Genomic DNA, 12,839 nt, shown 5'->3' with positions numbered 1-12,839 from the left:
TCGGAAGGTCACAATTTAGAGCCTTTTTGGGCATAGTTTCGATTTGCTTCCCATAGTAGTTGGATCATATTGCAAAGCAACCAAAAATAAACTAAGGGCCTACTAACAAGGACCATTAAACAACTGTCATTTTCTCTTTTTGGTCACTTATTTTGATATTCTTTTCTTTCAAGGTTTTTGTGACACTGCTTTTTCCTTGTCTCCTCTTACCTGTCTGATCACCTCTTCTGAGTCATAATCCTTACTAATCATTTTGTTTATTGTTGTTGTTCAGTTACTTCAGTCATGTCCAATTCTCCATGACCCCATTTTGGGGTTTTCTTGGCAAAGTTACTGGAGTGGTTTGCCAGCTCATTTTACAGATAATGAAACTGAGGCAAACAGGGTTAAGGGACTTGCCCAGGGACACAGAGCTAATAAGTGTCTGAAGCTAGATTTGAACTCGGGAAGATGAGTCTTTCTAACTCCAGTCCTAGCAGTCTATCCACTGTGCCACCTAATTGCCCTATCCAGCTTTAAAGTCCATGATAGTATGAATTGAATTATGTGGATTAAGGAAAGCATGATAGAAAGAGTGGAAGGAACACTAGACTAGATCAGGGCTTTGTAAACTTTTTCCACTCCACCCCTTTTCACCTGAGAAATTTTTCCACAATCTCAGATACATAAATATATAAAATAGGTATACAAATTAAATATTTACTGATAATCATAAAGAAATTTATTTTAAAATAATTCTCTACCATTTATTAAAGATGAAAGTAAATTTGCATACTAATGATATGGATGGGCTTTTTTACATAAAGGATTAAATCTTGGTGGAATATTTGATACTGGAAGATGTAGAGCATCTTCAATGTTTTTCAGAGTTGATTGATATTTTGATGTTATAATCATCAATGCTTATAATGCTGCTTTGCATGAATATGTAGTGCAAAATGGCAGAAGAACATTTAGGACCATTTATAACAACAGTGTTGCTAGCAGCTGCTCTGGGTGTGTAAAGCCAATAACACCTGCACACAGGAGGGCTACTAGCATAGGTCCTTTGATTTGCTTTTCTAAGGAAAGCAACTTTAAAGGGTTAAGAATCTCAGTTTAATTAAACATATATAAATTATTCACTTAGTTATGGGGCAAAAGCCATTATCTTGAACTTCAGAGAGAATACAAACAGAAATTACAAGCATACATTATATAAACAGAGCAAATAAACACAGATCAGTCTAGCCATAGCAATACATAGTTACCAGAGAGAAGCACCAAAATCTGAGTTTTCAAAGCTGGGGGGCTGCTTCAACAGTTACCCAACCTTGTCACCAACACTCTTTCAGTGAGTTTGCCCCCAAAGGCAAAACGCTAACTTCTGAGTTTATATAACACTTTTTCAGAGTCAAAGGGCTTCACAACCATATGACTCAAATGCACATGACTTAGGCCTTCTGGTGACTTAAATGCTTCCTCAGGGTCAGAGGGTAAAACTAGGCCTTCCCTCAACCAAAAGCAGGTCATCAAAGACTCCCAATTCAATCAAAGCTTCCTTAGTGCTGAGAAGCACTCCAACACAAAGACAACAAAAAGTCCACTTTGCTTGCCATTACATTGGAGAAGGTCATCAAAGGTACTTGATTATCTCTGTATTCCAAAGGAGAAAATGGTAAAAGAAAAAGAGTACCTCTCTAATTAATATAACATCATTTCAGAGATTGGTGGAAGTCCTGTCCTGACTCCAAGCCAAAATTTATTTAATGATTTTCTAGGAAACTCAGGTTTTAAGCCTGATGACTTAGAATGAAAACTCGGCAAATTGTTCTTGAACTTTTAATGGCAGATGACTGAGGTTTTTATTTCCACTGAGTGTGGTTTAGGAACTCAACTTCATTTTTTAGAATCAAAATTTGAAGAGAAGTATTTCTGAAACTCTGTCTTTAGGCACTTCAGATGATCAATGATAATTCATACAATTAAATCTTTGGGAAGGTTATTTTCAATTATAAAATCATCTGTAGCTGTAAACATTTCTAAAGAACCATTTTTTACTTTGTTCTTCCATATCTAAACATTTTTAGTAAAATGTGCTATTTTATCTTTTAACATAAATAGGTTACGATTTTTCCCTTGAAGCGACTTGTTTAAATCTTAGAGTTTTTTTGAAAATATGTGACAAATAACACAGTTTTGAAATCCATAAATCAGTACAAAAAAAGTTTTTAAATCAAATTTCTGCTCAGTCAAAAATATAACAATTCATCTTTCTATTTCAATAATCTGTTTAAAGTTCTCCCTCTTGATAGCTACCTTACCTCTGCATACAGTAATAAACCAAAGGTTTGAAAACAAATGACTGTTTAAGGGCACGGTTGTTAATGAAGTTAGTGATTTTGATAGTATCACAAAGTACAACATCTAAATCTGATATTTTTTGGCTACAAGTGCCTCCTGATCGATCATGGAGTGAGTAAAAGTGATATGTTCATTGCCACCAGCTTTAACTCTTGCTACAAATTCAACATTCTTGCCCATCATTGCTCCAGTACAGTCTGTCCACACTCCAACTCAATTTTTCCACTGTAAATCTTCATTTGTGAAAAATTCATTTACTTTAAGATATATATATATACATGTATAAATCTTCCCCTCCTGTGTGCCCTTCCAAAGGGAGACAAAACAAAACTCCCTCATGTATACATCCTTCATAAACATATGTTACATAAAGTAGAAATATCAGTTGTTTCATCTAACTGAATTGCAAACTTTGGGCTTCCCTTAAGCCTGGCAATGAGCTGCTGGAATCGGCCATTACTAATTTCAGAAATTCTTTTGAAAACAATATCATTCCATAAAGGAATTTTGTGAATTTCATCCCCATACCTTTTCCTATGAACTGTTTCTGACATTTTAATAGCAGCGGGTAACACAAGATCTTACCTTATTGCATAAGGTGTTTTAGTTTTTGCAATTCAATAAGAAGTTTCACAAGCCACAAATAAATACTTTTCTTTGACACAGACAAATTTCTCAAAACATTGTTTTTCTTTATTTGAAGATCTTAAAAGTCATTCAAAGTATTCCTTTGGTTTCTTGCAGAATACTGCATGCTGGGTATTAAGATGTCATTTGAGGTTGGTTGGTTTCATGGTCTCCATAGCCAAAACTTCATTACAAATTAAGAAAAGAGGTTTTACCACATCCCCATTGTTATTGGAAGTAAATCCATATTGCAAAAATGATTCAACATATTTTCTTTTTCTTGTCAACTTAGTCATCCTGCAACTTGGTAGTGAAGACTCTGCCACATTGTCATCAGTATTTTTACCTCTTCTGTCTAAATTTAGCCACTTATCCATAACTGAAAATATTTTTGTCCTAAAATATAAATATGTATTGCTAATGATTTCTCAAATAAGTATTAACTTTATTTTTGAAATTACATTTGTTTGTGCTTAATTTTAAAAATTATTCACACATACACGTCCAGCAGTGGTGGTGGTGAAATATTATTAAAGGGCTTTTGTCTTCACTTGCTCCAATTAAACAAGTTTCTGTAAAAGGAGATAACAGAAATTTTAAAAATCAAATATTCTAACACAATCCAATCCAAAGATATACTTATTTGATATTTACATGCTTAGGAATGATAATAGGGAAATATCAAAAGTCTTTATTTTCTACAATTAAACTGTTATGTTTCTTAAGAGCAGAACATTTTGTATGCACACTAAAAACACTGTAATTTGTAACATAAAAAATAGTCTCGAATCTGAGCCGAGGTGTTTCTGGCAGCGTTCATTGGTGTTGCATGGTGTGATGGCATGCACAGTGCAAAGTGCACATGTTGTGTGTTCAGAATGAAGACTGCAGTGAATCACATGAGGCAACATGGGGAAGTACCGCCCAAAACACATGAGATTCATTATGTGTTTGCTTTTTAGTCATTGCACATTCAGAAACCTTTCACTTTTGCCAAGTTTTTCATGAGCCCCGCATTCAGTTACATGACCCCGTGTGGGTCACAGCTTAAAAAAGCACTGGACTAGACAGCAAGATTTTTTCTTTTCTTCAGACATTTCAGTTATGTCTGACTCTTCATGACCCCGTTTGGGGTTTTCTTGGCAAAGATACTGGAGTAGTTGGCCATTTCCTTCTCCAGCTCATTTTACCCACTAGGAACTAAGGCAAATAGGGTTAAGTGACTTGTCCAGGATCACATAGCTAATAAAAGTCTGAAGCCAAATTTGAACTCATGAAGATGAGTATTCCTGACTTTGGGCCCAGCACTCTATCCACTGAGCCATCTAGCTCCTTACTAATTATAAATGTCCCCAAAATATCTGGCTTGGAACTGGGTTTCTCCCTCTATAATATTTCACTTGGTGATCTGATCAGTTCCCATAAATTAAATTATCACTTCTATGTTGAAATATTTCTAATGTATTTATATCTATCCCTAACCTCCAGTCTCAGATCTCCAACAGCTTATTGGACTGTCTTAAACTAGATGTTCCTCAGATCTCTTAAATTCAACGTTTGCAAAACTGAGTTCATTACTTCTTTCCAAGCTTACCCCTCTTGCTATTGCTAACTTTCCTATGTTTGTCAAAGGCACTATCACATTTCAAGTCACTCAAGCTAGTAACTTAGTAAACTTTTTGCTAGCCCCTACATCCAATCTGTTGTGACGTCCTTTCAATTTCCCTCTTTAGTATCCCTTCTCTCCTCTAATACCCCTACCACTCTGTATAGTTAGTCAGCATACATTTATTGAGGATCTTCTATGTTCCAGGAGCTGTACTAAGTGCTGGATATACAAAAAAGGCAAAAGACAGTCCCTGCCCTTAAGGAACTTACAGTCTAATAGGGGAGACAACATGCAAACAAATATATAAAAACTATATATATATATATATGTATATATATAAAATATATATACGTATATATGTGTGTATACATATGTATATATATGTGTGTATATATATATATATATACATATATACATGAAATACATCAGAAATAACGAATGGAGGGAAGATAATAGAATTAAGAGGGATTGGGAAAAGCTTCTTGTGGAATGTGGGATTTTATGCAAAACTTGAAGGAAGCCAGGGAATCTAGGGGGCAAGGATGAAGGGGAAGAACATAGTCAGCTTTCATGTTGGATAGACAGTGAAAAAGCTGAGAGATGGATTGTCTTGTTTGAGGAACATCAAGGAGGCCAGGGTCACTGAATTGAAGAGTACATGGGGATAAGGTGTAAGAAGACTGGAAAGGTAAGTGAGATGGGGTGTAAAGGGCTGTCATTGGCAGAAAACTTTATATTTTGTTCTGGAGGTAATAAATATCGCTGGATTACATTGAGTTGGGCTTATCACGATTAGGCCTTAGGAAAATCATTTTGACAACTATGTTGGTCTATCTGGACAATTTCAATTGTCTAAGTATAAGAAAAAGAGGACCTGCATAAGGGAGGGGGTGGTATTAAAAGAGAGAGGGAGATGGTATTTAAGAGCTGTTACAGGGTAAAATCAACAAGTCTTGGAAACAGATTCAATATAGGGTGAGAGGTAAGAATGAATGAGAAGTTGAGAACAACACTTAGGTTAGGGGTCTGTGAGACTGGGTGGATGGTACTACCAAAAATGGTAATAGGGAAGTTTAGGAAGGAGTAGAAGGATTTGTGAGTAAAACTAATGAACATTAGTTTTGGACATGTTGAGTTTTAGATTTTAAGAAGGCCCTTGGAGATATGGGTCAACAGCGAAGTTAGAGTTGGATAAGTAGATTTAAGAATCATCAGCATACAACTGATGAGATTGCCAGGTGAAGTAGCACAGAAGGAGAAGATAAGAGGTCCCAGAACAGCACCCATGGTTATTAATAAAGATCCAACAAAAAACCCTGAGAAGGAGTAAACAGCTAGGTAGAAAGAGAAAGAGGAGACTAGGGTCCCAAAAACTTAGAAAGAGAATTTCAAGAAGATTGGATCTGGTAATTAAGAGATCATTGGTAACTTTGGAAAGAACTGTTTCAGTTGAATCATGATGTTGGAAGTTAGACTCTATAGAATTAAGAAGAGAATGTGAGGAGAGGAAATGGCAGCACCTATTATAGATGGCCTCCTCAAGGTGTTTTTCCAAAAAAGGGAGCAGAATATGGATTGATACCAGGGATGAATGAGATCAAGTGAAGGTTTTTTCAGGATACAGGAGCCATGGACATGTCTGTGGGCATCAGGGAAGGAGTGTGGGAGAGTGGGAATGATAGAAGGGACAACCCGCTGCAGAGCATAGGATGAAATGGTATCACTTGTACATGTAGAAGGGTTGACCTTGGTAAGGACCTCTTAGACAGGGGTGAACCAGGAGATAATGCCAAAAAGCATTTGAGTGATATGAGATGAAGAGGAGAAGAAAGCAGGGAACTCTTGGTAAATAGTTTCAGTTTTTCTGTAAAATACAAGGCAAGATTCACAGCAGAGAGGGTAGGAGAAGGTAGAGCAATGGAAGGCTTAAGGAAGGATGAAAAGGTTTGGAAGAGCCACTGTGGAGAGTGGGATATTGATTGATTGATCAGGGAGATTTTGAAGTATTATCTAGCAGTAAGGAGCACCCAGTTCAGGTTATGTAGAGGACCCAACCAGAATGGCTGCATCATTTTCTCCATCTTTATTCAAGCAGCAGATGTATAGGAACCATTTTAGCCGAGAGTATGAGTAGCTGCCATCTGGGGACTCAACCTGCTAATTGAGAGAGAAACAGGGAAATGCTGCTCTTATTTATTCTCTTCTTCTGCCTCCTCATTGTTAGATTTTGATGACTTAGAATGAGTGCAAATAGCAATTGTTTTCTGTTCTGGTCAGAAACTCTGAGGGTCTTCCCTTTCCAGGCTGATTTTTTTGTCATGATAAATTAGGTCATCTTCTGTCTCCATTCTTACCTAGCCCTTAATGATTGAATGGTCATTTCCTCAGATAAACTAAGACCTGGGAGCAACCTTAGTTTCAAAAGGCCAAGGTCACTCACTGTATTCTGGGCCATCAGCAGTCATCTTGACCTTTATCTTGCCCCTGGACTCCAGCAACTCTGGAGGAGAAAGTGAGGTTGACGACTTTGCATGTCTCTGCCTCACTCAAATCTAATTCACACATTCTGTAATGTCATTGGACCTCTTTGAGAACCAAGGACAAAAATAACAACATATTTCTAGGAGCAAAAGTAGTGGATGGTTGGAATGATTAAAATCTGAGGCTTCGCAGGGTATGATCAGCTATATGATAAGAGGACAGGGAGCTCAAGATAGAGCAGTGGAACTGGTTCATCAAAGGACCACTGAGATGGAGAGAGGAGAATGTGGCTAGTACAGGGCAAAACTTAATTCAACTATTAGTGGCTAAGTGGAACTGGGTTACATAGGACCCATTCCTTGCACTGGAAGCAAAACCATCTGTGGGAGCTGAAGGCATAGCCAGGATACTCCAGATACTCTAAACCTCCTAAAGGGTACCGTAGAACCCTGAGGGAGTAGTAAAATATAGCATACTCACACTTCAGGCAATGAAGCTAGTGTAGTCAAGTGAGGGCTTGTCAATGATAAAATTGAGCAGTTTGGGCCAATGAGGGCCCTAGAGAGATTCTCTGTAATTTTAGGTACTTTATCTTTATATGCTGCCTTGTATTTTTATTTCATTAAAAATTTCACAATTATATTGTTAAAAATTTATATTTTATTTCCACAATTACATGAAAAAACAATTTTTAACATTTGTTTTTAAATTTTGAGCTCCAAATTCTTTCCTCTCCTCCCTCCTCTCTCCCCCTTATTGACAAGGCCAGCAATTTGGTATAGGTTATGCATGTGCAGTCATACAAAGCATATATCCATGTTAGTCAAGTTGTGAAGGAAAACACAGACCAAAAAAAAAACCCACAAAAAAGTAAGTAAAGAAAAGTATGCTTCAGTCTACATTCAGACTCCATCAATTCTTTTTCTGGAGATGGATAACATTTTTCATTGTAAGTCCTCCAGAATTTTCTTGGTATTTCATATTTTGGTAATTTTACTGCTGAGAGTACCTGTCATTCACAGTTGATCATTGTACAATATTGCTGTTACAATATACAATGTTCTCCTAGTTCTGCTCATTTCACTTTGCCTCAGTTCAAATAAGCGTTTCCAGTTTTTTTTCTGAGAGCATCCTGCTTGCCATTTCTTATAACATAATAGTAATATATCACAATCATATGCAACAATTTGTTCAGCCACTGCCCAGTTTGTGGACATACCTACAGTTTCCAATTTTTTGCCACTGCTAAAGAGCTGCTATAAATATTTTGGTACGTGTAAATCTTTCTGATGGGTTATAGAGTCTGGGAGCCCCCTTGAACTCTCCTTGAATCTTCCCACTTGATCTGGCCTTTGCCTGAGGCCATAAGCCTTCCATTATAGCTAGGCCCAAATCTCTGGTTATTCTTACTAGCCTAGCCCTGCATTGTCTGTTACCTCCACATTGCCTCTGGCTGTATCCCACCCTTGATTCCATCAAAATCCCATTCTCTTGGTTTCTGGAGTCTGACCTCTAGTCACCCCAGTCCCATCAAGATCCTCCTTCGATTCCTCCTGAAGATCCTTCCTGGATCCCTCCTCCCATCACCCCAGACTACTTGACCACCCCTAGACCCCTCTCACAGCCTTTCTATATATAAGTCTCATCTTGCCTCCATGGTGGCACTCAGAGTCAATCTAGCTCAGCTTAGATTCAAACCGGTCCCCTGGCATTAGTGATACAAATGCTCAGGCTCCCTAAGAGTCTACCCAGTATGGCAAATCTTTAATAAACTTTGTTTTCCTTTGGTTGACAAGGCTTGAGTTGAATTCATTTGGTAGGACTCAGTGCCTCGGTATTTTGGGATCCCATGCACCCCTAAAAACCTATGGTTCCCTGACCTCATCACTCTTCCTTTTTGTTTTTTATCTCTTTGGGATACAGACCTAGTAGTGATATTGTTTGGTCAAAGGGTTACATGGTTTTTAGCCCCAAAGGGCATAGTTCCAAATTGTTCTACAGAATGGTTGAATCAGTATATGAATCAGAAATACTGCTAATCTCAAGTTCTTCTCCAGCCAAGAGAAGAAGATATGTAAGCCTTCCCCTCTCTCTATCCCCTTCTTGCCTTTCTAGCATTTTAGAGGTGCTTTTGGGATCTGACTTCAGGTCCCATTAGATCAGCCAGCTAGGAGGCTGTCTCATACTGAGCCTGACACTCTCAGCTTCTTTGTCCAGTGGTTCCGGATGAGGCCATGGACCTGGGCACACCTGAAGGATAGAGGACAAGGACAGATTCCCTATCTGAAAGTGCATACCCAATTCTCTCAATTCTCCCAGTGCTAGGGAACTGGGAAAACTTCAGGTATTCTTTGTTTTTTGATGCTTATTCATAGCTTTTCTTTTAGGAGGAAGGGACTTCCAACCCCCATACCTGTAATGGGTCGATCCTTTTCAATTCCCCAAAATGTCACCCCTGGGTTGGCTTTTACAAAATTGCAAAAAATTTAGTTTCTCTAAAGAACTTAAAAGAAAATGCTGGTATTCTTTTTCAACCCTGTTTGGCTTCAGGATCACCTAGAGGGCCACGAAGCTAAATCTGCCCCACAAAGGGACAATGGGGGTCAACAGAACATTTTGGATGACCCCCTTCTTATGGCCACCAGGGCTTCAGCCCCAGCCTCAACTCTCGCTTCTCTCCCCCAGTCTTCCTTGTTTCCTGTGCTCCCCCTTCCTTGGCCACCCCACTTTCCCTTGGTTTCCCTTCCCTTTTCTTCTAGCCCAAGCACCCTCTTTTCCTACCTTCTTCCTTGTCCACATCTCCTACTGTGCATCTTCTCCCATGCCTTCTTCCCCCTCGGTGACCCCTGCTCAGGTCCCAGCCATGGGTTCCTCTATGGCTCGCACCCCTGAGGCAACCAGTCCTTAGGTTCTGGCCTCAGGGCCTGCACTTACTGCGGGGCCTGCAGTATCTACCACCATGGGCCCTACCCTTGAAGCTCCCACTCTGGTTCAAGCCTTGGGTCCTACCCCCATAGTAGCACCTCTTCCCTGTCTCTCAGGTGACCCCTGCAACCATCTCTTTGGTTTCTCCTCCTCTGACCCCCACCCCTCCTCAGGTGCCAGCTGATCTTCTCCTTTGCCAGCCAGATCCCCCAGCCCTGCAGTCCAATACGTGTTAGCTGACACTCCCCAGCCCCTCCCTAACAAGAAGTGGGAATTCCTATCTCCTTCCCCAAGCCCAGGTCCCCACAGTGCCTTCAGAGCTTTCCCCCCTCCCCCGAAGGAAATGCCTGCCTAGCCCAGTGGGACAATAAGAGTGCATGTTCCATTTCAGATCAAACTAAAGTTAAAGATAAACTGGAGCAATACTCAGAAGACCCCACTAAGTTTACTAAGGGTTTTAGGGATCTTTCCCTACAATTTCAGCTTTCTTGTGGTGATTTGTATATCCTCTTCTCCACCTGTTGTACCACTGAGGAGAAGAGGAGAATGGGAACAAGCCAAAAAATTTAGGGATCGTTTGGCTAGCAATGACCCCACAAAATACCCCAGGAAGAGGTGCTGTTCCTACTAGTGACCCAGGATGAGATTATCAAATGAGTGAAGATAGGGGAAAGAGAGATCATATGATAATTTGCCTGGTAGAAGGTCTAAGAACTTCATTTCAAAAGCAAATAAATTTTCAAAAAAATAAGGAAATTACTCAGGGAGAAAAGGAAGATCCTTCCCTTTTCCAAGACTGGCTAGTAGCAGCTATTAAGAAATATATGAATTTGGATCCTGATTCTACAGAAGGAATGGCAATCCTTAGCATGTATTTCATTAATCTATCTGCCCCAGATATAAGGAGGAAATTGCAGAAATTGGCAATGGGACCCAAACACTTCAGGCCCAATTATTGGAGAGGTGTTTGGAGTCTTTAATGACAGAGACCTGGTTTTAGCAGAGGAAAGAGAATGCACGGAAGGACCTAGACACAGAGAACATGCTCAGTTCTTGGATGCTGCCATGGCCAGGAAAAGACCCAAGGAGCACCCCTCCAGGGTTCCCCCTTCGAGGAAGCCTGGTGACTTGGGCAGTGGGGAAACTTGCTTTCAATACTACCAGGAGGGTCACTGGTCCAAGGAGTACCCCTCTAGGGCATCCCCCCCTCAAGAAGCTCCCAGCACCAACACCCCCAGGACCATGCCGAGCATGTGACCAGGAGGGACATTGAAGGAAGGATTGTCCCCGAGGTTGGAAAAGTGGTAGAGCTGCCTCCCAGTACCCTGTCTTCCAGTCTTTTCAAGACTCGAAAAGACAGGAAAGCCTGGAGCTTGGCAGTGCCCCCATTCTCTCCACCTTTCTTGCCCAGCCCTGGGCAAAAATTGAGGCTGAAGTTAAGGTTACCCACTTTATCATGGCTGCGTTCTCTGTTTTAACCAATTACTCAGGCCCTACACATCCCTTGACCCATCGAAGGGGAAATTAAGGGATGTCTCCAGACATATGCCCTCCCCTGCCTACTTGAGGACCTGTTGTTTGAATACTCCTTCGTTATGCTCTCCTCTTGCCCTGTCCCCTTGTCGGGAAGAGACCTGATGGTGAAATTGGGTAGTCAACTTTCTCTAGTTAAACCTCCAAGCTCCATTTTCCCTCTGTTTGCCAGACCTCCCCACGTTCCCCCAGAGGTGTGGGATACAGTTGAACTAATTCTTTGCGATCAGGAAATTCCTGGGCCAGCTACTTCTGCCACCCCAGCCATAGTTCACCTGTGAGATCCTAAAGTGTTCCCCCATCTCCTTCAATATCCAATTAAGCCCAAGGCCTGAGAAGGACTGCAACCATTAATTGTTACTCTAGGCCTGACTAGAATAGCATCTAGGATCTAGAGGATCCCTCTAGAGTGAGGCCCTGACCAGGCTAAAACCTTTGAGACTTTGAAAACTTAATTGAGCCCCACTTCAGCATTAGCTTTACCCAATCTAGAAAAACCTTTCACTCTGTATATTGATGAAAGGAGAGGACAGGCTTTGGGGGTCCTGACACAGCCTTTAGGATCTGACCCCAGGCCAGTTGCCTATTTTTCAAAACAATTGGACTCCATGGCTGCTACAGCCACTGTAATTTAGGAAGCTTCTAAACTTCGAGCTGACCAGCCCCTAGAAGTTCTGACTCTCCACTGAGTTTAGAGCATCCTGGAAGCAAAGGGCCGCAAGTGGCTGGCTAGTCACAGGCTCACCTTGCTCTTAGGTACCCCTGACCAAATTCTTTGGGTGTGCTACACACTCTTGAACCCCGAAGCAGTGTGGTACACAGAACAAGTGGTTAGGAGAGCTAAGTATGTAATAGTCATTCTCCATTACAACGCAGAGGTCAAATCCCTGCCTTTGGGACCCCTGCCCAAAAGACAGAGTTAATAGCACCCACTAGAGCCCTAGAGCTATGGGAAAGTAAAAGAGTAAATGTTTTTACTGACTCAAAATATGCTTTCCATGTTCTACATGCCCATGGAGAAATTTGGAAAGAAAGGGGGTATCTGACAGAAAAAAACTCTCCTATCAAACATGCCCTTTTTCTTTTATGTTTTAGCTTTGCCATAGTCATCTCTAATTCCCTTCAGGGAAATTGGGGTTTATGCCAGGAAAACTGTCCATTTTCCACACTCCTATACTGCTGGTTTGGTCCTTGTTTACTTAACCAGGTTTGTCTCCTCCAGGGACCAAGACATCAACTTCCAGATGACTGCTCAGACTATGTACCTCTTGAATGAGACCCATAGAGGCAGGAACAGCTCCACACCCCTTGCCAGCAGGAA

This window comes from Trichosurus vulpecula, chromosome 3 (genome assembly GCF_011100635.1).
Source record: "Trichosurus vulpecula isolate mTriVul1 chromosome 3, mTriVul1.pri, whole genome shotgun sequence".
In the NCBI taxonomy this organism is placed as follows: domain Eukaryota; kingdom Metazoa; phylum Chordata; class Mammalia; order Diprotodontia; family Phalangeridae; genus Trichosurus; species Trichosurus vulpecula.
Note: the sequence above shows the minus strand (reverse complement) of the source record.